The sequence below is a fragment of the Spermophilus citellus genome, assembly GCF_964194105.1.
Source record: "Spermophilus citellus genome assembly, chromosome: 9".
NCBI lineage: Eukaryota > Metazoa > Chordata > Mammalia > Rodentia > Sciuridae > Spermophilus > Spermophilus citellus.
Genome location: NC_138191.1, coordinates 10,353,760 through 10,380,792, shown reverse-complemented (window position 1 = coordinate 10,380,792; position 27,033 = coordinate 10,353,760). Strand labels below are relative to the sequence as shown.

Sequence of the window (27,033 nt, the reverse complement as noted above, 5' to 3'; positions counted from 1 at the left end):
TAAGATTTCAATATTTTATTATAAGACCATGTATTAGATTTTCAATGCTGTAGTCAAAATACCCGAAAAGAACAGCTTAGAGAAGGAAATGTTTATTGCAGCTCATGGTTTCAGAGGTTCAGTCCATGGTTGGTGATGCCATTGCTCTGGGTCTAAGATGAGGCAGAACATCACAGTGAAAGGGCATGGTGGAGGAAAGCCACATGGCTCACGGCAGCCGGGAACAGAGAGCGCGTTCCCAAGGAGCCAGGATAGAATATGAACCTCAAGATTACACCCCCAGTGACTTCCTCCAGCCATTCATTCCTCACCTGCTCTAGTTACCACCCGATTCGTTTATTCAAATTAATTACCCATTAAATGGATCTATCTACCAATGAGGTTCCAGCTCTCAGAATCTAATCATTGCACCTCCTGCATTTACACAAGAGCTTTTGGGGGATATCTCATAACCAAACAATAACAGAACAATTTGGAGGAAATTTAGACTGATATAAAGATGGAGTAATTTGACTTAAATTATAAAATCCCACAGAAACAGCAGCATGTTTTGTCTGGGAAGAAAGCTATTCCTACAGTGCTTCTAAAAGTAGAAGGCATTGCCATTGGCAGAGTGCTGTGTAGTTTGCAGAGCTCTCTCTGTCCTGCTACCTTATTTAATCCTCCTGATAGCACCTTCTGTTATTCCTATTTAATTGGTGGGGTTTCAGAGCCCCAAGATACTGATGACCTTCAGTGGCAGAACAACTTTACACTTCTGGCTCAGTGCCGCATCTTTATTAATGATCCTTTCTAAATTAAATTGGGGTACTTCTTCATTAGCTGTGCCTTTGGACTCTTGTAAGAAGTATTGATGACAGAGACCTTTTTTTTTTCAATTTTTTTTAAATTATTTTATTGTTGGTTGTTCAAAACATTACATAGTTCTTAATATACCATATTTCACAGCTTGATTCAAGTGGGTTATGAACTCCCATTTTTACCCCGTATACAGATTGCTGTGTCACATCAGTTACATTTCCATTGATTTACAAATTGCCTTTCTAGTGACTGATGTATTCTGCTGTCTATCCCATTCTCCACTGTCCCCCCTCCCCTCCCCTCCCCTCCCCTCCCCTTCTCTCTCTCCATCCCCTCTACTATAAATCGTTTCTTCCACTTATATAATTTTTCTCCTACTCCTCCTTTCCTCTTATATGTAATTGTGTAAAACCCTGAGGCTCACCTTCCAATTCCATGCAATTTCCCTTAACTCTCACTTTCCCTCTCGCCTATCATCCCTGTTTAATGTTAATCTTCTTCTCCAGCTCTTCGTCTCTACCCTGTCCTTGGTTACTCCCCTTATATCAAAGAAGTCATTTGACATTTGTTTTTTAAGGATTGGCTAGCTTAACTTAGCATAATCTGCTCTAATGCCATCCATTTCCCTCCAAATTCTATGATTTTGTCATTTCTTATTGCAGAGTAATACTCCATTGTGTATAAATGCCACATTTTTTAATCCATTCATCTATGGAAGGGCTTCTAGGTTGGTTCCACAATCTTGCTATCGTGAATTGTGCTGCTATGAACATCGATATAGCAGTGTCCCTGTAGCATGCTCTTGTTAGGTCTTTAGGGAATAGACCGAGAAGGGGAATAGCTGGGTCAAATGGTGGTTCCATTCCCAGCTTTCCAAGAAATCGCCATACTGCTTTCCAAATTGGCTGCACCATTTTGCAGTCCCACCAACAATGAACAAGTGTACCCATTTCCCCGCATCCTCGCCAGCACTTGTTGTTGTTGGACTTCATAATGGCTGCCAATCTTACTGGAGTGAGATGGTATCTTAGGGTGGTTTTGATTTGCATTTCTCTGACTGCTAGCGATGTTGAGCATTTTTTCATGTACTTGTTGATTGATTGTATGTCCTCCTCTGAGAAGTGTCTGTTCAGGTCCTTGGCCCATTTGTTGATTGGGTTATTTGTTATCTTATTATCTAATTTTTTGAGTTCTTTGTATACTCTGGATATTAGGGCTCTATCTGAAGTGTGTGGGGTAAAGATTTGTTCCCAGGATGTAGGCTCCCTGTTTATCTCTCTTATTGTTTCTTTTGTTGAGAGAAAACTTTTTAGTTTGAGTAAGTCCCATTTGTTGATTCTGGTTGTTAACTCTTGCGCTAAGGGTGTCCTATTGAGGAATTTGGAGCCTGACCCCACAGTATGTAGATCATAGCCAACTTTTTCTTCTATCAGACGCCGTGTCTCTGATTTAATATCGAGCTCCTTGATCCATTTTGAGTTAACTTTTGTGCATGGCGAGAGAAAGGGATTCAGTTTCATTTTGATGCAAATGGATTTCCAGTTTTCCCAGCACCATTTGTTGAAGATGCTATCCTTCCTCCATTGCATGCTTTTAGCCCCTTTATCAAATATAAGATAGTTGTAGTTTTGCGGATTGGTTACTGTGTCTTCTATTCTGTACCATTGGTCTACTCGCCTGTTTTGGTACCAGTACCATGCTGTTTTTGTTACTATTGCTCTGTAGTATAGTTTGAAGTCTAGTATCGCTATACCGCCTGATTCACACTTCCTGCTTAGCATTGTTTTTGCTATTCTGGGTCTTTTATTATTCCATATGAATTTCCTGATTGTTTTATCTATTTCTACAAGAAATGCTGTTGGGATTTTGATTGGGATAGCATTGAACTTATAGAGAACTTTTGGTAATATCGCCATTTTGATGATGTTAGTTCTGCCTATCCATGAACAGGGTATATTTTTCCATCTTCTGAGGTCTTCTTCTATGTCTCTTTTTAGGGTTCTGTAGTTTTCATTGTATAGGTCTTTCACCTCTTTTGTTAGGTTGATTCCCAGGTATTTCATTTTTTGGGGGGATATTGTGAATGGAGTAGTTGTCCTCATTTCCGTTTCAGAGGATTTGTCGCTGATATACAGGAATGCATTTGATTTATGCGTGTTGATTTTATATCCCGCCACTTTGCTGAATTCATTTATTAACTCTAATAGTTTCTTTGTAGACCCTTTTGGGTCTGTTAGGTATAGAATCATATCGTCTGCAAATAGTGATAATTTAAGTTCTTCTTTTCCTATTTTTATGCCTTTAATTTCTTTCGTCTGTCTAATTGCTCTGGCCAGTGTTTCGAGGACTATGTTGAACAGAAGTGGTGAGAGAGGGCATCCCTGTCTTGTACCAGATCTTAGAAGGAATGCCTTCAATTTTTCTCCATTCAGAATGATGCTGGCCTGTGGCTTATCATAGATTGCTTTAACAATGTTGAGGTATGATCCTGTTATCCCTAATTTTTCTAGAGTTTTGAACATAAAGGGATGCTGTACTTTGTCGAATGCCTTTTCTGCATCTATCAAGATGATCATATGGTTCTTATTTTTAAGTCTATTGATGTGGTGAATAACATTTATTGATTTCCGTATATTGAACCAGCCTTGCATCCCAGGGATGCAGAGACCTTTTTGACCCACAGAATGTGAGAAGATGTCATTGGAGTCCTAACATACAAGGGCCACCCTGGGAGCAAGGCTGAGGTATTTTTCACTCAGATCCAAGTGGATGTTTGGTACTAACCTTCCATAAGAAAGAGAAAGGTTTTTGTTTGTTTGTGTTTTGTTTTTGGTACTGGGGTTTGAGCACAGAGGTGCTTAACCACTGAGCCACATCCCCAGCCTGCCCCTCTGTCCTATATTTTATTTAGAGAGAGGTCTCACTAAGTTGCTGAGGCTGGCTTTGAACTCACGATTCTCCTGCCTCAGCCTCCATAACTACTGGGATTATAGGCATAAGACACCACACCCAGACTGAAAAGTTCTTTCTTTCTGACATATCATTTTCTCTTCTAGCATCTTGCTGTCCCCTCACCATGACAACTATAAACAGAATAATGTAATAGTAGCATATAACGAGTGCACTAGGTTCTATGGAGTATTCTTTAGTTATATGCATTAGTCGTAATTCACTTATACCTCACATTAATTCTATAAAGTAGATATTATTAGGCATTTTTTTTAAAAAATAACAGGTCAAGAAAATATATTACAGCTTATTTCATAGCTAGAAATTGGTTGAGATTGTGAACCCATGTAGTCCATGCTCTGGAAAAGTACTATTCAACAGAAATATATTGTGAGCACACATACAATTGTGAATTTTCTAGTCGATACATTAAAAAAGTAAAAACAAACAAAGTCAATTTAAAATGTTTGATTACACGCTGTACCTAGAATGTTATCACTTCAACATGCAATCACCACAAAATTATTAATAATACATTTTATAATTTTTTGGTGCTAAATCTTCAAAACATGTTGAATATTTTAGTCTCAATTCTGATGATGAAATTTAATCAGAAATATTTAATCTGTGTTTACATTTCACAAAATTTACAGCTAAAGAAGTAGGTTTATATATTCATTATTTCAATCATATTTATTTTCCAGTAAATGAACTATGTGTTTTAATTTTGAATTAAATACAATGTCATATTCAACCCTTCAGCTGCACATTCAGTTCTACATGAGAGCCATGTCTGGCAATGACCACAGTCATGGGCAGTGTGGCTGTAGAGTCCCCATGGAGTCCATGCCTGTAAGGTGCTGTATTGCTCCAGTTGTTCTTGTCACTGTGGCTCTGCCTTGGTTGCCCTATGCTGGAATAGTCTCTTTCTATCTTCTCCTCATGGGCTTTTCAGATCACCTGACAGGCAGACAATAATATTGGCACTTCATCCTCCCAATGCAGCGTTAATATTTAAATACACGGACCCACACAGATACTAACCCCTACTCAGAGAAAGGTGAAAATCTCTGCAAAACAAAACAGGTAGGGTTTCCCGTTAGCTCTGCTTAAAAAAACAAAAAAATTCAAGATGAGAAAAGAGCTATATGTTACCAATCCTGGGGGAGAAATAGTAGCCAGAACAGATTTTATGCCAGCCCTCATTGCTTAATGAGGTTCCAAAATAGCTTCTGCAATTAATTTTGAAATCCTCTCACATCCTCCTTTTGTTGGTGTGGGCGAATTTGGGAGAGAGAATGATTTGTAAGAAATTGAAAGGAGAAAACTACACCTACAATTCCTTTTAATGCTTCAAATCTGTTCTGTAGAGAGGCTATTGAAGAGCAAATGAGAGGAGAGGCGAGATGGGTGGTGAGACAGCTGAAGAGGGGAAGGTCCTGGAGAGAGTTGTTCTTCTCTTGCAGAAGAGCTGCCCCAGCTGTAGAAAGCTCTCTGCCCAGAGGGTCAAGGAGCACGTTCCAGCCAGGGAATCTGGGACTTGCTGCTAATCCAGGCAGACACCAGACAGGTGTGGTTGTGGTCCTACACTCAGTTCAAGCAGGTGACCTGACAAAAAAGAGAGAAGCTGCCTCTAGAATCGGACACCGAGAGGCATGATGGGTCTGTAGTCTCTATGAGGAAAAACAAGTCAAGCAGGTCTGTGAGAACCCAGGGGAAGTGTTCCAAATTGTGCATTATGGTGTGAGTCAGAGCCTGGCTCCTGGGGGTTTTTATCTACCTTGCCTTTCACTGGTAGAACATTTTGTCCACCTGGTGCTATAGCTACTTTCAGGAATTTTTTTTTTTTTAATGTGAACAATAAAATTTGAACATTTTGCTCTGACCATATCCTACCTGCTTCTCCACCTCTCCCTCCAGTTCTGTTCCCCAGTTGTCTCAGCCCTTTTTCTCCTGCCTCATTGAGATCTGCTGTTTGACTTCCATTTTCTTGGTGCCTCACGCTTTACTGTTACACTTGGATTCCATGGTCCAGAACTTCAACGACCCTTCCCTGCATCTTGAATTCCGTGGTTCACCCATCCTTCTGTTGCAGGACTTTGACTGTCTGCCTGTTTTGAACCTTCTCCAGGGTTACTGAGCACTGATGGGGAAAATCACAAATCCACGAAGCGCCTGTCGTTATTTATTTATGATTCCCGAACTCAACTGAGTTCTGACTTGTAAGCCAGCTGAAGCAGTCTCTCTCTCTCTCTGTCACCTATTCTTTCTCTCCGTAGCACTCACCTTAACCACAAATCATCTTGAGACAGCATGCTTATTGTCCTCTTCTGTTGAGGCTCTCTGAAGAAGAGCCTGTAGGAGTCTCTGGCTTATATCATTCTTCTGTGTTTCCTGGACGTGGTACATGGCAGGTGGTACTTTGTAAGTGCTCAGAAGATGTTTATTAGACAAACAAGTCTCAGGTTAGACGACTGATACTGAGTCAGGGCTCACTGCCTGACTCACATGAAAGCCAATACTATGGCACTGGGTTTTTGCCAAAATAAAGAGCTTTATTAAAGGTTTATCTCTAGTTAGAATGGCAAACATCAAGAATACAAATAATAAATGTTGGTGAGGATGTTGGGGGAAAAGAACATTTAAGCAGTGTTTGAGGGATTGTAAGTTAGTATAACCACTGTGGAGATCAGTGTGGAAGTTCTTCTAAAGACTAGGAATGGAACCAATATATGACCCAATTATACTCTGATGGGCCGGCCATATGGGCAATGACCAAACAGACTCCATTTTACCCTGAGACTCCATATCATGTAAGAAATGCTTCTCCTGTGGGAAAGCCCCACCTCTGTACCCATTAATAGTTACCTAGCACAACATATTTGGCAACACAAAATAGCAATTCTTACATAATGTGAAATTGTTCTCTTTGGTTTCCATTTTTCTTGGGCAATGTACCTTGTCAGAGATTGATTGTGTAGACGTTAGTAACCATTCTCTAACATGTACTGAACTAGGGTCATTTTGACTCACTTCCCTTCTGCTTGCTTGCTGCTGTGCCAACCTGGAAAGTCCCGTGGGAAATACCAAGGTGCCCACTGCATTGTCTCGCTAACTGCCCAATTCAGCTCTGTACCTGCTTGCTTGCAGCAGTGTCAGCCCAGGTACGGTTTTTGCCTTTAAATATCCTAAAATGCTCAGGCTCTGGCTGTTCCTTGCAGAGACAGTTATGGGTCCTGTGGGGGGCAGTCTCTAGCCAGTCACGTAAATAAAGACTCTTCAATTTGGATGTAACTTGGAGTTGATGTATTTTCTGAGCTACCTGCCCCACAACAATACCGTTCCTGAGTATTAATCTAAAAGAACTAAAGTCATCATACCGTAGTGATATATGCATAGCAATGTTTATAGCAGCACAATTCCAGTAACCAAGTTATGGAACCAGCCCAGGTGCCTGGCACAGGCAAATAAATAAAGAAATTGTGGTATTTATATACAATGGAGTTTCACTCAGCCATGGGAAAGAATGAAATCATGTTATTTGCTGTTTAATAGATGGAATGGGGGAACATCATGTTAAGTGAAATAAGCCAGATTCAGAAAGTCAAGGATTGTATGTTTTCTCTCAGATGTGGAACCTACAGATAAAAAAGGGGAAAACATGACATTTCATAAAAATAAAATAGAGGAGAAGAAGAGAATGAGGAGAGGGAAGAGGAGAAAGGGAAGGTACTAGGGAATGAAATAAACCAAATTATGTTTTGTGCTTATATGAATATATCACAATGAATCACACTCTTTTGTATAATTATTATGCAGCAATTATGAAAAGGTCCACTCACAAGGAGATAGGAGACATGCGCAATCTGTCTTCCCACTTGACTAATGGCAAAGGAATTTAAGCTCCCAGGGTAAGAGGAAATAGAAGGCTCATTGAATGTAACCAGGAGTCTGGGTAGAACAGTCCACACCCGGTGTGGTGTGCCTGTGCAGGCAGAACTTGTGATTCTGTTTTGTCTTGCAACTCCTGACAGCAACCCTCACCTCGAATCTTATTCCTCGAGGTCCTGTTCTCATTCCCCAGGTTCTCCACCTCTGGAACTTTTGGTTCCACCAGGCACTCAAGGTCATTTTAGATCAGGGCCTAGAGTTCTATGCCTACATTCTGAAAATGGCTTGCGCCACTTTTGCAACAGGGAAGTTGCCGTTTTATGTCTTGGTTTCGATATCACTAAGAAATTTTCCCCGATCCCCCTCTCCCTCTTGAGTCTGCATTAGAGGTTTTTTTTTTTTTTTTTTTTTTTTTTTTCTCTTAGCTTCCTGTGTTTCTGCATCAAGTCACATTCACACTGCTGTGGTCGGGATGAGCGTTATCCCAGAAATCCATGTATGAAGGGCTTGGTCACCAGCCTGTGGCACTGCTGCAAAGTGGTGGAAGCTTTAAGGGCCGGGGGTGTGGAAGTGGAAGGAAGTTGGTCACTAGGGGTGTTCCTTTGTAGGTGATATTGGTACCACTGCTTCTTCCTCCCTCTTTTCCTCCTAGCCGCCGTGAAGCCAACAGGCTCACCCTACCACATGTTCCTGCTATGATATAATTTGCTGCCACAGGCCCAAATCAGTGGACTGAAACCTCCAAAACCGTGAGCCAAAATAAAACTTTCCTTCGTATAATGTGATCATCTCAGACATTTTGTTACAGTAATAGAAAGCTAATGTGCATGCCATGCTCTCGTCGCCTGTTTATTTACTTTTGTCTTCCTCTAGATCAGCAATAACAGAGAGAAATTTCTACACGGTTAGAGCTATTCCCTTCTCTGTACTGTCCAGTACAGGAGTAACTAGGAACTTATAGCTGTCAATCACTGGAAATGTGGATTGTAGGAATGAGGAAAATTTTTCATTTTCATTTAATTTTAATGAGTTTGACATTCAAATAGTCACATGCGGTCAGTAGTTACTGTATTGAAAAGCACACGATTCTCACAATTTTTAAGTTCTATGATAGAAGGGACTGTGTCTGTACAGTTTAACATGATATTCCTCAAGGCCAGGACTGTGCCTGGCATTTGATAGACATTCGTTATGAAGAAATATGGGCATATAATTGGTAGATTGTATGCCTCTTAGAGGTTGATCTTTTCTGTGTTAAGATGAAAGTTCAATGTGAGAGAATTCTGCTTCAGAAGGATTTGGATACCTGTGCTGATGAGTTTAAGAGATTTAAATTATTATTTTGGAGGGTGTGAAAGGTCTTAACTATGAGCTAGCAATAGATGATCGGCTTAAGGAAGCTGAAATTGCTTATTCTGCTTCAAGTATGAGCTATACCATAGAGATTTTTTTAAAAAAATGTATTTTCATAAATTGTCTGAAAATCTACAAAATGAGAAAAATGATGGTGATCCCTGCTGGGAATAAAACACTACTTCAGAATGGAGTGGGTATTTCTATTTCTCCTTTGTTGCCGCGCCTGCAATCCTTGAGTGAGAAAGTTGATTTGCCAAAACAATGCCATATGCATGTTTGACTATGTCACAATGAATCCCATTTTTATGTTCGTTTATAATGCATCAATTAAAAAATAAGAAGAAGGGAAACCAGTAGAGGAAAGAGGTTGGGGGAGGGAGAAGGGTAAAAAAAGTGTCGAAACTCAGGAATGAATGGAGCACTTATAGGCTCTTATGAGCATATCTCTACAAACCCCACCATTATCTTTAATTATAATGCACTAATAAAAAAACATAAGAATAAAAAAAGAAAGTTGGTTTGCCAATTTAGTAATATGAGCTAACTTACACTTGTAGTTTATGCCAAACAACAAGCATTATCTAAGTATTCTATACACATTAACTTATGTGGTTTTTCTCAACAACTTTGTGATTTGGATACTAATATCTCCATCTGACAGATAAGGAAACTTAAATATAGAAGGAAGGTGCCTTGCCACAGTTACTTAGCTAAGTGGAGAAATGAGGATTTGAACCCAAGCATTCTGGTTCCAAGTTCATGTTTATTTGTATTGTCTCTTGTGTGGTCACTTTGTACTATTTCTATATGCCCATCAAAACTCTAAAATGGTTTGCTGTGGTTGTCCAGTTGTACATCTGTTTGTGGTGGGTGTTTTCTGAAGATGATAGTTTTGAGATGCAGACCAAGAGGTCAGGTGACTGGAATGAATAAGGAGTGGGATAAAGTAGCTATGGCTCAGTAGAAAAGAATTCGCTGTGGAATTAGAAGTCTTTACTTTCTGACTTATGAAATTTGAGGAGATATCACTTGCCTCATTTGGTTATTAAAATGACATAAAATGTGTATGCAAAATGACTTTATAAAATATAAAGGGCTTCATTCTAAGTGAGGGCGGGTGTCTGCCTTACACTGTAATATATTGGAACAGTGGTCATTAAAGACTGTCACACCTTAGAGGCTTCCCATTTATAGTATAGTGGTTTGCCTGAGATTGAGGGAGAATTTCTGACTTTTCTTTCTTCTGAAGTTTTAGGGATTCATCTTGTAGGATGAAAAGAGAAACCTAAAGACTTCCTACTTCTCCTATTCCCCATCTTCTCTCTGACACTCCAAGATTTTCTCTGCCTCTGAATTGCTTCTGTCCCAGGGTTACCCAGATCAGAAGCAGGTGATAGATTTAAGGTTAAATTTTTTTTCTTTTTTTTTTCTTTTTTTGGTCACTGAAGGGCCATTTCAGTCTCTGCCTAGCTCACCTGTCCCAATGCCCCAGAAATGAACATTTCCTCCAAACCTCAACTACTTCTGCTTTAATGACTACTAACACTATGCATAGTCCCAGCTCCTTGGTTGGCTTCAGTTCTGACTCTGTGTGGACAATCCATGGTGTGTCCGAGATCAGTGCTCACTGCTCTTGTTGTGATCATACCGCGTGGAAGAGCTAACGGGCCAGAGGATTATGAAATACTTAGAGGCAGTCTTGTAAAGGAATGAATTTAAAATATGTCCTACAGCTGGAAAAGGAGACTGTGGGAAAATAGCCTCAAAATTCCAGAGAAATTTTTGAAGTGGAAATAACTAGCCATTCACATATGAAATCCTAGATTATTATTTCCCTCGAAAAAGTGGCATGGCTGGCATTCCTTAAACTCAGACCACCAGCTTGCTAGTGTGCAAGGTGGTATTCACATGTTATCCTGTTTCTCCTCACAGCATTCCTGCAAGGTAGGCATTATTATGTCTTTATTTTACAGACAAGAATCAGAGTGGCCAAGTCATGTGCCCAAGGCCAAGTAGCTAGTGCATGTAAGAACCAAGAATTAAAGATGTATAGAAATTGTAAAGTTCCTGCTCTTGCTACTACACCAAGTTGCCCTCTTGAAGCACACATGAGAAGGCTTGGGCAATTAATTAAGGAGAATCTTTGGAGCCTGAGGTAACAAGGTGGATGGATCAGAGTTAGGTAAATAGTTTCAAACAAAGTTTACATTGTTTCAGGAACCTTTCTTTTGGTAATGGAGCCTTCCTAGAGCCCAGATCTACTCTATTGAAACACTTTATAATTTACAATTGGGCTTGTAGTAACTGGGAGAGTTTATAAAAATGCGCATGTGATACAATGCCTCCTGTTTTATTGTGATTTAATATGCAAGATGCGGATCCAATTCCATACTCTGTAATTTCTTTCCAGTTTGTTTTTCTCTTCTCGCCATCATAGAACTGACATAAAAATGAACATCTATAGTCACCTACATGAGCACTGAATGGGGGCCCAGAGGCTTTCTTTTTTCACGTTCTTCCTAGGGAATTCTTGATAGGATACAATGCACAGTATGCCAATTAAGTCATTAAAATTTCAGATGCTACTGTCCATAGCAGATTTCCTGGCATCCATTATGATATTTTAAGGGTAAGTTTTTCCACTTCCAGGCAAGTTTGGTGCCTTAAAGATCTCAAGTTATACAAGCTTTCTCTATTGATCAGAGGAATCGAGGTACCTTTCAAAATAGGCTACGAAGGACAGAGGCAAAAAAGTAGTGCAGACTATGGTAGTGAGTATCCTAGAGCACCAGCCAGAGAGCAAGAGGTATCAGAGGAATGTCACACATAAGCAGAGGCCCTGGAGACTGGGATAGCAGACACCGGAGGAAGGTCTTGAGTGCTCCTACACAGTTTCCGTCTCCTGAGATCTCCAGACCACTGAGAAGTCACAGCTTTTCATAAAGTGCCTCAAAACAGAGCTCATACAACCAAATCAGTAATTGATTGGAGTTGACACTTTTAACAAAACTATTCTCTACCCGGGCTCTATTTTTTTCCTGACTTGGGGAACCAACTGAATTATTTTATAAATCTGTTAGGATACAGAGAAAAAAAAGAGGGGGTGGATTTAAAAGTTTTCTTCCTTTTTTTATTTAGGTTGACTAAATAAATTATGGAAGCTGATAGAACATGCATTATAAAAATAACCACTCTTCCCATAATTATATGTATATATCTTTTATATATATATAGTGCTTTATTATATATTCATATATTTATTTAAATATTTATTTTTTAGTTGTAGTTGGACACAATACCTTTATTTTTATTTATTTTTATGTGGTGCTGAGGATCGAACCCAGGGCCTCGCAAGTGCCAGGTGAGCGCTCTACAGCTGAGATACAACCCCAGCCCATATATATTTATTTTTTATTGGTGCAATATAATTTACATAATGGTGGTATTCATTATGATATGTTTGTACATGCACATAACATAATTTTATCAGTTTCATTCCTGAGAAACTTTCTCTTTTCTGCTCCCTCCCCTGATCCATTTGGTTTATTAATTTCCTTTCTATTATTATCATCATCATTTTTGTTATTATTTAAATTAGTGCACTATAATGATTTATATAAACAGAAATCATTGTAGTATATTTGTACATGGACATAGCATAATTTGATAGCTTTCATTCCCTGGTACTTCTCTGCAATTATATTAACTCAAACAGGAGTAAAAATCATCTGAAAAGATTTTTACACTTTGGATGGTGGGATGATTAGTGTTGTAGTCTTTTTTTTTTTTTACTTTGACTACATTTTCTGATTTTTTTCACTAATGATTTCCATTGCTTTTATAACAACAAATGACAAAAATAAATGACATTAATAAAAGAAATACCAGAATAATTTTTGAGACTTCATTTTTTTTTTACCTTTTATGCTAGCAGAAAAAGAATACCATTTTTTTTTTTTTTTTTACCTTTTATCCTACCCAGAACAAGAATAACTCCCTGCAGGGCTGGGGCTATAGCTCAGTGGCAGAGTATTTGCCTAGCATACCTGAGGTACTGGGTTGGATCCTTAGCACCGGATTAAAAATAAATAAAATAAAAGCATACTGTCCATATACTACTACAATTTTTTTTTAAAAGAATAACTAGCGGGGCTGGGGATGTGGCTCAAGTGGTAGCGCGCTCGCCTGGCATGCGTGCGGCCCGGGTTCGATCCTCAGCACCACATACCAACAAAGATGTTGTGTCCACCGAGAACTAAAACATAAATATTAAAAAATTCTCTCTCTCTCTCTCTCTCTCTCTCTCTCTCTCTCTCTCTCTCTCTCAAAAAAAAAAAAAGAATAACTAGCTACAAATATATTAGAGATGCAGAGAATAATGTAAAAATATTCCTCAGTTTTGGAAAATCAGTTTTAAAATTGGAAACCTTCAAGACAGTGGCAAAAGTGCTGAACGGTGTGCTGAATTACTAATATTTAAAAAAAATCCTCCTTCACAGAGAACATTTAACTTCCTAAATTTGTTGAAAACCACACAGCTACACAAAATAATACTGATGAGTACATTTGTAAGATGTGGAGCTGTGGCAGCCTGTCAAGCAGATATGTACTGCCCACCTATTTTATGAAATAGAATCGTGTCAGTACTTTAGAAGCTTGGACAGCCCGCCCACCTAATTTTCTTTCCACCCGGCTCAAGGGCCTACTGAATTTTCTGGTTACCACTCTGCTATTAAGTTTTGTGTCAATAAACCACATGTTATTTAATTTCTTACACATTTTATAACTTTAGAGAATTGAATCAGATCCTGTATGTTCTTCTGTAAGTGGCTGAGATTCATGGGCATTTTTATGTCTAGTTCATTTTTCGCAGTTGTATTACATACCGCTACGTGAACAAACCATTAATTATTTGCCCATTTTACAGTCTGTCTCTCTTGGCTTTAACAATCAATGCTGTTAAAAATTTCCCCAGGGGATTCCCAGATCTGGGGTCCCTTCTTGTCTTCAGAGAAGTCTATCTGTATCTCTGTCTCTTTTACAATAAACCTACTTCTGCTTGCTTAAAAAAAAAAGAAAAAAATTCCCCAGGAATTAAAGTGCTATGTATCTTCAAAATCAACAGAGAATGCCGCATTTTATTTCAAACCAGTTGCATCTCTCTGTACTACTAGCAGTGAGTACGATTTAGTGGACTTGTAGTAAATAGTAATCCAATTTCCTTACAGAATTCAGTGTGTTCTGGCTACATCACTTCCATTTGACCCTTAGGAAATTCAGATGCCTTTTAACGTGATACAAAGGGGAGGAGGAATTAAGGGAGCATGATAGACCTAGTAAAATTGTATATACCATTACTAATATTTTCTTCCTCTAGTAGGTATCATGAAATTTTGTGTGCATCTGCGTGTGTTAATCTCCCTTTACTGTTTATTCATGCAGAAGCTAATTGGCATGTGGTTAAGATTTCAGGCTCTTGAGTCAAATTATCAGAGTTCAATTCCCCACTCCTGTTTTTATATCTTAGTAACCTATTCCCTTTGCACCTGGGTTTCTCTGTCTGAACATGGGTACACAATTTTTATAGGATTTCTGTTGGGTCTGGAGAACACTGGGGATTTGGGGATTTGTCTTCTCACCAGCAGGTTCCTGACACAGGGCTGCCTGTGTGTCTCTAACCTCTTCACTCACTATGTTCTCCCCTTTCCAAAGATATTCACTCCAGCCTGCTTCAGTCTGATGATGTGAGGCTGGGCAGAGGTTGGGAGACGGTCTCTATTCTATGTAATTGTGGCTGAGTTTTGGGGGTTGAGTGCCTCAATTACTATCTGCTATTGGAAACTCTTGATGCTCTATAGTCATAAAGTTTAGGTCATCTTGTACATAGTATGTGGTCACTCAACTGTTTTCAGATAATGCAATAATTTTCTCTGTCATTTTTGATGGTTGGTCTCATAGTTTTGCATATTCAAATAATATCTGCATATTTTACCATTAAAATTGTGTTAGTAAATCTAATCATATGTTTTAATATGATGTTTAAATAGTCATATCTCTGTTTCTTCCCCCTTTTTATTTGTTCTTTTTAGATGTACATGACTGTAGAGTGTATTTTGAAGTATTATACATACCTGGAGTATAACTTCACATGCCGCAGTCTTGGCTGGGCACAGAATCACGAGCCACCACACAGCTTTGTAGATTCAAACAGCAATTCTTTATTCCCGAACTCACACCGGCCTCCACACACGTTCTGGGGCAATCCCAGTTCTGCTGCTACCCAATTCACCTACTCCACGAGGCTTATTTCCCAAAATGCTCTCTGAATCTCACGAGAACTCAATGAGAGCTCAGGCAGCAGGAACGCCCTAATTCCAGCAGCAATAATCCTCAACATCGAACTTCCCTAAAATCCAAGGTCTTAAACCGGGAACGCCTTAAACCCAAGGACTGGGATACTTCCTCAAACTGCAGGATACACCCTAATCCTGGATCCACCCTCGTCCTTGGGCAGGGTCACCTAACATGCAATGTCAACAGCGAAATTAACATGGGGTACGCTGGCAAGGAAATTTCCTACTTGGTAATGGCCCTCAGCATCTCCCCCCTTCTGATTAATTAAACAACAAGCAATGTGGCTTAAGGACCGTGCCTGGTAGGTTGTCCAATTCAACATATGGTTCTTACCCGTCATGGGAAAACTGACCTTTAGGCGTCAGCCTCCTGTCTTAGGTTGAATCCACTGCAATCAGATCAACCCGTCACTGACTACCGGTCCAGCATTCAGCCAAGCTTGTGGAAAGGCCTATGCACCAGTGGGGGGGTGAGGTTTCTTGCCTCACCTCTGCTGGCCCCCAAATATCCTTGGTGCCAGTGGGGGGGTGAGGTTCTTGCCTCACCTCTGTTGGCCCCCAAATTTTAGACCATCACTAGTAGAAGGGAGGAGGATACAGAAATGCCACGACACCAAGCCAATTGACGGCTCCTTTGGAAAAATTGCGTCACTGGTGACACCATCAGCAAAGATATGCCAGCATTACCACAATTAACATGGGGTGCGCTGGCAAGGAAATTGCATCACTGGTGACACCATTAGCTCAGTTGGTTAGAGCTTGGTGCTGATAACGCCAAGGTCGCGGGTTCGTTCCCCGTACGGGCCACCAAATGCCGCAGTCTTGGCTGGGCACAGAATCACGAGCCACCACACAGCTTTGTAGATTCAAACAGCAATTCTTTATTCCCGAACTCACACCGGCCTCCACACACGTTCTGGGGCAATCCCAGTTCTGCTGCCGCCCAATTCACCTACTACACGAGGCTTTTTTCCCAAAATGCTCTCTGAATCTCACGAGAACTCAATGAGAGCTCAGGCAGCAGGAACGCCCTAATTCCAGCAGCAATAATCCTCAACATCGAACTTCCCTAAAATCCAAGGTCTTAAACCGGGAACGCCTTAAACCCAAGGACTGGGATACTTCCTCAAACTGCAGGATACACCCTAATCCTGGATCCACCCTCGTCCTTGGGCAGGGTCACCTAACATGCAATGTCAACAGCGAAATTAACATGGGGTACGCTGGCAAGGAAATTTCCTACTTGGTAATGGCCCTCAGCATTCACATTCTTGTGGTTGTACATGATGTGGAGTTACACTGGCTGTGTTTTGTAAATATTATGTCCGATTCATTCAACTGTCTTTCTTATTCCCAGTCTCTCTCCCTTCCCTTCATTCCCTTCATTGTCTAATCCAATAAACTTCTTCATTCCATCCCCCCTTATTGTGGTTTATCATCTGCATATCAGAGAGAGCATTTGGCCTTTGGATTTTAGGGATTGGCTTATTTCACTTAGCATGTTAATCTCTAGTTCCATCCAATTACCAGCAAATTCCATAATTTCATTTTTCTTTATGGTTGAGTAATATCTCATGGTGTATATCATATCTCTATTTTATGGTAAATACAAAAAAAGTAGAATTGCTAGGTTATAATAATTCACTTTCTTTTTCCAAGAATTTTTAATTCATTGTAAGATTATTGATCTAGCAGGGCATGGTGGTGCACACCTGCAATTCCGCCTACTTGGGTGGCTGAGGCAGGAGCATTGCAAGTTTGAGTTAAGCTGGACAATTTGGCGATACCTCGTCTCAAAAATTTTTTAAAAAGCAGGAAGATGGGATGGAGCTCAGTGGTAGAGCACCCCCAGGTTCAATTCCCAGTACCGCACACCCAAAACACTGACTAATCTAAGCATTTATCTAATCATTTCCTTTTTCAATTAGAATACTAGAAGTATGGCTGTCTGGGGGGATGCGTGTCCTTGTATCAGGATTGTGTATTGGTTTCCCGTGGTCCTGATGCATCATGTAAGCCCAGGGGTGACATTCATCCTCTATTCTATGGGCCCTTGAAGCCTGCTTCATGCCAGAACATTTTTCTACATGATATCAGTTTCAATGTCCATGTCCTAAAGTGGGCCTTTTCAATGGAGAGGGGACAAAGGGACCTCCTTTGCTTTGACAATTACCATCATTTTGATGAACACATGTGCAGGTACCCATGTGCAGGTACACAGGTACTCCCTCTTCTTTCTCCGCTCCTCTCACCATTTTAGCACTTCCTTTACACTCCACCCTCCTGAGTTCCCCTCCCAATAAAAGGGCAGCCAGGGAGGCAGACCCTGAGCTGATTGCCTTGATCCATTGTAGGTGAGATGTCTCTCAATACAGAGATGACAAGTGCCTTTGTAGTGATGGTAGTGTAGAAGTATGTGATTTTATTCATCATCGTTAGTTACATGCTTTCTGTCCTCAAGGATTATAGGACAGGGTCTGTTCAGATCTTTTGCCCACTCCTTGATTGGGTTCTTTGGTTCTTTGGTGTAAAGCTTTTTGAGTTCTTTGTATATCCTGGAAATTAACACCTTCTCTTGAGGTGCCGATGGTAAACATTTTCTCCCATTCTGTAGGCTCTCTCTTCGTACTCTCTTGATTGTTTCTTTTTCTGTGAAGAAGCTTTTTAGTTTGATGCCATCACGTTTATTGATTTTTTTTGTTTTATTTCTTGTGCTTTAGGAGTCTTTTTCAGGAAGTCAGTTCTTTGTCAATATGTTGAAGTGCTGTACCTACCTTTTCTGGTCAGTTTCCTAAGTCTTTAATCCACTTAGAGTTGATTTTTGTGCAGGGTGAGAGACAGGGGTTAACTTTCATTCAACTTCGTATGGACTTCTAATTTTTCCAGCACCATTTGTTGAAGAGGCTATCTTTTCTCCAGTGTGTGTTTTTTGTACCTTTATCCAGTATGAGATAACTGTGTTCATATGGGTTTGTCTCTGTGTCTTCTATTCTGTTCCGTTAGTCTTCTTGCCTATTTTGGCAGCAGTACCACACTGTTTTGTTACTATAACTCTGTAGTATAACTTAACATCTGCTATTGTGATGCCTTCTGTTTACTATTTCTTGCTAAGGACGGTTTTAGGTATTTTGGGCCTCTTATTTTTCCAAATAAATTTCATGACTTTTTTTTTTACTATTTCTATGAAGAACATCATTGAAATTTTGATGGGAATTGTGTTGAATCTGTACATTGTTTTTGGTAGTATGTCAATTTTGAAAATATCACTCCTGCCTATCCAAGAACATGGGAGGTCTTTCCATATTCTAAGATCTGTTTCAATTTCTTTCTTTAGTGTTCTGTGGTTTTCACTGTAGAGATCCTTTGCCTCTGTTGTTAAATTGATTCCTAAGTAATAGGAATGATTAACAAATATATGAAAAAATGTGCAACATCTCTAGCAATTAGGGTAATGCAAATTAAAACTACACTGAGATTCCATCTTAATTGAGTCACAATAGAAATTATTAAGAATATAAATAACAAAAAATCTTGATGAGGATATGAGGAATAGGGAATGTTCATACATTGTTGGCAGGACTACAAATTGGTGCAACCCCTCTGGAAAGCAGTATGGAGATTCCTCAGAAAACTTGGAATGGAACCACCATTTGACCCAGCTATCTCACTCCTTGGTATATAGCCCCCAAACTTAAAAGCACCATGCTACAGTACCTCACTCTTTTGTTACTGTAACTCTGTAGCATAGAGATATACACTTAACACAGCGCATCAATGTTTATAGCAGCAAAATTCACAATAGCTAAGCTATGGAACCAATCCAGGTGCCCATCAGCAGATGAATGGATAAAGAAATTTTGATATATATACACACAATAGAATATTACTCAGCCACAAGAAGAATGACTATATAACATTTGCTAGTAAATGGACGGATTTGGAAACATGAAATAAACCAATCCTAAAAAACAAAAGTTAGAATATCTTGGCTGATATGTGGAATCTAAACCACAATAAAGGAGAGTGTAAGAGGAAGAAGAGAAGTTCATTAGATTAAATAAAGGGGAACAAAAGGGAGGGAGAGGGGATAGGAATAGGAAAGACAGTAGAATAAATCTAACATAATTTTCGTAAGTGAATCCCCACGGTAACCATCCACAAAATGGGGTCCTAATTAGAGTGAGATATATTTCATGCTTGTGTAATTTTATCATATAACTTAGAAGAGCCCATTAATATAAACAAACAGAAGCAAATAGATAGGCAGAGCCCACCACAGCAGTTGTGACAAAGGGCCCTTGTGCACTGACCACTCAGTTTTCAGTGGTCCTAAAGCCACACATACTGTGAAGGTATTAACAGACTAAAGGAAAGCCATTTGTCCTCTGTCCCTGTGAGATATAGAGAATCTGACCTTTATCTCACCAGTCTGTTTTCTGTTTATGTAATTAACCTTGTTAAGTAATTTTTTCTTTTAAAACTCTACTGGTGTATATTAATCATGCAGAGTAATGGGTTTCACGGTGGCATATTTGTACCTGCACATAACATAATTTGATCAATCTCACTACCCAGTATCTCCCTTTAATTAACCTTTAAAGTTACTTTTATTATGCTTACATCCATACAAACCAAGTTTTGTGAATCTAATGTGGAGACTGAGCTTTCTCCGTTTAAGGATACTGACTTATAGCCTGTACCTTTATTCCCATGTCTCCATTCCAAGAAGAGACTGAAAGGGAAGGAAGGTCAATAGGAATTTACTTGGGAAAAGGGATCCCAGAAGGAAGTATTGGTGCTGAAGGCAAGGAAGTGGTTTTAGACAGTCTCCTAGACCGAGGTGCTTCATGCTTATGTGGTGAAACAGAGTGAGTTTTCTCAGTGAAAGTTTTGAGCATCACTTTAAGAGAGACTCACCGCAAAGAGAAACCAAAAAGTTATGTCCTAATGGTTTCCCAGAGTTGAATCATGACTTTCATAACGTTTGATGCTGGCTCTCACAGACAGATCTGTCTCCAGTCACCATAACTAGGTGAGCAGTTCAAGATAAAGCAAAACACAAAAGTAACCTTCAAATGTGACATTGTAGCAAAGAGAGCAAAAGTTTTCACTAGGAAGATTCCAAGTGAGGTTTTGGACTCTGTCTGAAGTGATCATAGAGAGGAACTGATCAAACCTCTATACTCAGAGATTAAAAACAAACTTGAAACTGAAGGGCAAGGTACTTAAGTAACACGATGACAATCAACAATGACAAAATTATGAAATTGTGAAGAGAACATAAACTCCTGGCGGCATATGAGAAGGACTGATTCATAGATTTCTTAATCATATATTTTTACCTTCTGGTATGTGTCTGAACTTTATATTCGTGTACCTTCTGGTGTATATCTTTTTTTTTAATTCTAAAAAAAATTCTAAAAAAATTGTTCTATATGACAGCAGAATGCATCACAATTCATATTCACATATAAAGCACATTTTTTTTGTATCTCTGGTTGTATACAAAGTGTATTCACACCATTTGTGTCTTCATACATGTACTTAGGGTCCATTTCATTCCACCATTTTTTAAATCCCCTTTCCTACTCCTTTCCCCTTCCTCTCCTCTGCCCTATCTAGAATTCCTCTAATCTTCCCATGCTCCCCCTCCCAGCCCCACTATGAATCAGCCTCTTAATATCAAAGAAAACATTTGGCATTTGTTTTTTTCTGATTAGCTAACTTCACTTAGCATCATATTCTCCAACTCCATCCATTTACCTGCAAATGCCATGATTTTATTCTCTTTTATTGCTGAGTAATATTCCATTGTGTATATATGCCACATTTTCTTTATCCATTCATCCACTGAAGGGCATCTAGGTTGGTTCCACAGTTTAGCTATTGTGAATTTTGCTGCAGTAAACATTGATGTAGCTGTGTCCCTGGAATATGCTGTTTTTAAGTCCTTTGGGTATTTCCTGAAATAAATTGAAGAGCATTGATATTAGTTCTTCTTTAAAGGTCTTTTAGAACTTGTATCCATCTGGTCCTGGGCTTTTCTTGGTTTGGTAGGCTTCTGATAGTGTCTTCTATTTTATCTCTTGAAATTGATCTGTTTAAACTGTGTATATCATCCTGATTCAATTTCAGGCAAATCATATGACTCTAGAAATTTGTCATTGCCTTCAATATTTTCTATTTTATTGGAGTACAAGTTTTCAAAATAATTTTTCTAGTTATCTTCTGTATTTCTATAGAATCTGTTGTGATATTTCTTTTTTCATCACATATGTTAGCAATTTGAGTTTTTTTCTCCTTTTCTTCAATAACATGGCAAAGGGTCTGTCAATTTTTTCACTTGTTTCTTTTGTTTCAATTTTATTAATTTCAGCTCTGATTTTAATTATTTCCTGTCTTCTGCTGATTTGGGTGTTGATTTGTTCTTCTTTTACTAGGGCTTTGAGATGTAATGTTAAGTCATTTATTTGTAGACTTTTTCTTCTTTTAAGGAATGAATTTCATGCAATGAATTTTCTTCTTGGTACTGCCTTCGTAGTGTTGCAGATATTTTGGTACGTTGTATCTGTTCTCATTCATCTCTAAGAATTTTTTAATCTCCTCCTTGAAGTCTTTTGCAACCCATTGCTCATTCAGTAGTGTATTATTTAGTCTCCAGGGGTTGGAGTATCTTTTATTTTTATTTTATCTTTGATTTCTAATTTCATTCCATTATGATCTGATAGAATGCAAGGTAATATTTGCTGAGAGTTATATTTGCTGAGAGTTGCTTTGTGGCATAGTATATTGTCTATTTTAGAGAAGGATCCATGTGCTGCTGAAAAGAAAGTGTATTTGTTCATTGAAGGAAAGAATAAATTATTCTATATATGTCAGTTAAGTCTAAGTTATTGATTGTATTATTGAGTTCTTGATTGGATAATTGAGTTCTATAGTTTCTTTGTTTTTTTTAAGAGAGAGAGAGAGAGAGAGAGAGAGGAGAGAGAGAGAGAGAGAATTTTTTAATTTTGTTTTTTTTTTTCCAGTGGATACAATATCTTTGTTTGTATGTGGTGCAGAGGATCGAACCCGGGTCACACGCATGCCAGGCGAGCGCGCTACCACTTGAGCCGCATCCCCAGCCCCCTATAGTTTCTTTGTTCAGCTTTTGTTTGTAAGATCTCTCCAGTGGTGAAAGGGGTGTATTAAAGTCACCCAGAATTATTGTGTTGTGGTCTATTTGACTCTTGAACTTGAGAAGAGTTTGTTTGATGAATGTAGACAGTCTATTGTTTGAGGCATATAAATTTATTATTGTTATGTCTTGTTGACGAATGGTTCCCTTAAGCAGTATGAAACATCCTTCTTTATCCCTTTTGATTAACTTCAGCTTGAAGTCTACTTTATATGATATGAGGATGAAAACCCCTGCTTGCTTCCCCAGCCCATGTGAGTGGTATGATTTTTCCCAACCTTTCACCTTTAGTCTGTGGATGTCTTTTCCTATGAGTCTCTTGGAGGTAATATATTGTTGGGTCTTCTTTTTTAAATCCAATCTGCCAGCCTATGTCTTTTGATTGGTGAGTTTAGGCTATTAACATTCAGGGTTATTAGTGAGACATACTTTGTATTTCCAGCCACTTTTGTTAAATTTTGGTATTTAACTTGACTTGGTTTCCTCTCTGACTAGCTTTTCCTTTAGTTTAATACCTCCCTCTTCTGATTTTCATCATTGTTTTTCATTTCCTCTTCATGGAATATTTTGCTGAGGATATTCTGTAGTGTAGGCTTTCTAGTTGTAAATTCTTTTAACTTTTGTTCATCATGGAAGGTTTTTTTGTTTTTTTTTTTTTTAAAGAGAGAGAGAAAGAGGAGAGAGAGAGAGAGAGAGAGAGAATTTTTAATATTTATTTTTTAGTTCTCGGCGGACACAACATCTTTGTTGGTATGTGGTGCTGAGGATCGAACCTGGGCCGCACGCATGCGAGGCAAGCGCGCTACCGCTTGAGCCACATCCCCAGCCCCATCATGGAAGGTTTTTATTCCATCATCAAATCTAAAGCTTAATTTTGCTGGATATAGTATTCTTGGTTGGCATCCATTTTCTTTCAGAGCTTGGTACATATTGTTCTAGGATCTTCTAGTTTTAAGGGTCCGGATTGAAAAATCTGCACATAATCTAATTGGTTTTCCCCTTTATGTAATCTGATTCCTTTCTCTCGTGGCTATTAATATTCTCTCCTTATTCTGTATGATGGGCATTTTCATTATAATGTTCCTTGGTGTGGATCTGTTGTGATTTTTTACATTTGGCATCCTGTAAGTATCTTGAATTTGGTTTTCCAATTCATTCTTCATGTTTGGAAAATTTTCCAATATTATTTCATTGCATAGACTGCTCATTCCTTTGGTTTGGAACTCTATGCCTTCCTCTGTCCCAAAATAACCCTTAAATTTGGTCTTTTATGCTATACCATATTTTTTGAATGTCCAGCTCATGGTTTCTTACCATTTTCACTGTGTGGTCTACATCTTTTTCAAGATTATATATTTTATCTTCATTGTCTGAGGTCCTGTCTTCCAAGTGGTCTAATCTGTTGGTGATGCTTTCAATTGAACTTTAAATTTGGTTTATCGTTTCTTTTATTTCAAGGATCTCTGTTTTTTTTTTTAAGAACCTCCATCTCCCTATTGAAGTAATCTTTTGCTTCCTGTATTTGTTTATGTAGCTCTTTGTCAAAATGGTCTTTTGCTGCCTGTATTTGCTCCTTTAATTCACAGAACATTTTAATTATGTACATCCTGAACTCCTCTCTTTCATTTCTTCTGCTGTGCCGGCCATGGATTCTAATAATGTGGCATCTTGATTTGTTTGGGGCACTTTCTTCCCTTGTCTTTTCATGTTGCTTCTGTGTCTTCTCTTCTAGCTCTGCGGATCCAAGGCATTACTTTTTTTTTTTTAAGCCTATAGGTTTACAGTGCCTCTGTAGAGTTCAATACCTTTGAGGTGAAGGAGAATGTTAGCAGATCCCAGTATAAACAATATACACCCTAAAAACCAATGTTTGTTATTAAGACTTTTACAGTTTGGTCACAATGTACAGAAATGGTGAATTCAATTATTATCTAGATATATTCAGTAGGTTTGTAAAAGATTTTACAGTTTCTGATGGTGGACAAAGAACCAGGCATCAGGAGTAGGGTGATATGGTGATGAGGTAGGAGGTGAGGATATGGTGTTAGTATATTTAGGAAATGTGAAAGAGAAATCTAAATAGGAAGATTAGTAGCAGGAGAAGAGAGAGGAAGTAATTTTGGGTAGACAAGTAAGTGGGAAGACAGTAGAGTACATAAAACAAACACACATATATATTAAGAAAAATAAAAAAGGTTAAAATAGTAGAAATTGGTGGAAAAAAAGAGAAAAGGAAAACAAATAAACAACCAAAAGAATATACAACACAACTGTAATGTACTACTCAGACGTCCCAGTCCTCAGAATCCTAATTCATGCAAAGTATTTAGTTTCACATATGTTGGCGATGTGAGGGCGAGAGGATAGAAAGAGAAAAAAAATGAAACCTTGAAGGAAGAAACAGGGATAGTTTCAGTTGGAGATCAGTATCTTTCCTGCTTCCCTTCTCACCCAGTAGTTGGGGTCGTCTGTTGTTAGGTGGTATCTCCACCCTCAGGATGATGAAGGTAACCAGGGTGTCACTGTGCTGGGTTAGTGTCTACTGGGGAGAAGGGGGAATTAGAAACTGGGTACCTGGCCAGCCAGAGTCCCAAATTGGGAGTTGTCCCCATTGAAGTTGGTGATGAAGGTGGCCCAAGATGGAAGTGCCTGCTTTCAGTGATGGGGTGTTGGATTGGGTTAGGGGGACTCAGGCGATGGCATTGGAGATGAATTCAGAGTCGAGCTCTGTGGCATGCAGTGTATGGTTTTCGGCTGAGTTCAGAGCCTGTGTGAAGTTCCTGGGTGCAGGCAGGCCACTGTGTGTAGGGGACTGTCTCCCCTCCTGCAGAGTCCCAAGATGGCATCGACCTGGGGAGCCCCATTGGTGGTGGATTGGGATCCACATGAGAGTGGCAGCCAGAGTTTTTGCATGCGGGAAGCTACCAGGTATCCTGCATTGGAGCAGTGTCTCTGATTTCTGCTAGTATGGGTGGCTGAAAGTTCTATGTGGGTGCTGACGGTCCCACTGGGGTAACTGGTAGTCCTGTGTGGCCGAGTCGTTGGGAGACCTACTCTTGACTCTGGAGCCTGGAGCATGATTCCTGCATGGGAGCAGGAATGTCACTTGCAGAGAAGTAGTATTCTCACTACTTGAGTCGCAGGTCACAGAGCGACACAGAATGCTGCCTCCCTCTGGCCTGCCATCTTGAATCTCCTTCTGGTGTATATCTTTACACTGCATTCTTGTACTCTAGTTAAATGACAGTATTTATGAATATGGTTGAATATTATCTTAGGTGGAGTTCCCAAGAAACAGACCTGAGATTTGCCTGCAGGTTTGTTGGAGGGTGCACTCAGGAACCCTCCAACAGAGAGAGGGAAACTGGACTGGGCAGACGGAGAAGTTTAACTACATTGCACTTATAATGGGGGATACAGCCAATCCCCCAGGTACTAGAGAGCTTGGATGCCTCCAATTCTCCCTCATTAAGGCAAGAAGACTGGGACCTTGAATGTCACCAATGGGCAATCCTTGAATTCAGGCTGCCTACAGGGAGGGGTGTAACAATGTGCCAGGAGCTCCTTCAGCAAAGGGCACCTCTGGGAGACAAACTCAGCTCTTTTGGCTGCCTGTACTCCTGCACACTGGAGGAAGCCATGCTTTGGTTGTGAGCTCAGGGGATCTGGATGGTGACAGTCCAGCTACTGTAAGTAAATACTTTAGTGACTTAAGTAAAAGCCAATGGAGTTGATAGGGCACAGATGAAAGACCAGTGACTTATGGAAAACCTAGAAGGATAAATTCATCGTAGGAAATCATAGGTATATTTTTGTGATTTTCATGCTTCAGTGTCTTAGGGATCATGTCCTTGAGTGACCATTTTTATTTGGACTGGTATATAATTTAAAGAACTAAGCAGAGTGATCTTGTGTTTTATTTTCATTCTGCTAGCCTGAGAATAAATTGATGAAATTTGGAGAACTTGTAAAGGAAGAATCCGATAGTGAGTCCCAGCAGGGAAGGCTGGATATGGTGGGGTTGTACAAACAATCCAACAGAGGGGCCTCTTTGAGCAAGGCCTGTAATGTGTATCCATCTCTTGTGCCTCTACATGCTGATCCACTGGGTTTTCATCCTTTTGGTTACAGAGTTGAACTTCTTCATTTGGCCACTAGGGGTCAATGTTTAAGAGTGTGCTCTGACTTCAGAAGGCTAAGGTTCAAACACTATTTCTCCCTTTAGTTAGTTGTATGATCTTGGGCCTTTCACATAACATAGGTAAGCCTCTATTTGATTGTCTATATAATGGAGATAGTAGCTATGCTTACTCTGGAAGTTTGCTAGGAATATTAAATTGAAATAATGCTTCTTTAACCCCTAAGTCAGTGGCTCAAAGGAAGGAAGGTGCGTGTAGTCAGGTGCATGAGGGACTAAGATGAAATGTGAGACTAGAGATGTGTGTACTGAATGTATAAAAGTTGTTTTAAGCCATCAATATTTAGGAAAACAAGCTGTCATTTATA

The 27,033-nt window shown here is 39.4% G+C and overlaps 1 protein-coding gene across 2 annotated transcripts in view; it reads left to right on the top strand.

Moving 5' to 3' along the window:
• Window positions 1-8,300: 8,300 nt before the first annotated feature.
• Window positions 8,301-27,033, top strand: part of AIM2 (absent in melanoma 2) — a 69,724-nt gene continuing 50,991 nt past the window's right edge. The window contains exon 1 of one of the 2 annotated variants that reach the window (XM_081308511.1): window positions 8,301-8,390. The gene's annotated coding sequence lies outside the window, so the exon portion shown is untranslated. The remainder of the gene's footprint in view (window positions 8,391-27,033) is intronic. The other variant, XM_081308512.1, reaches the window with a different exon arrangement.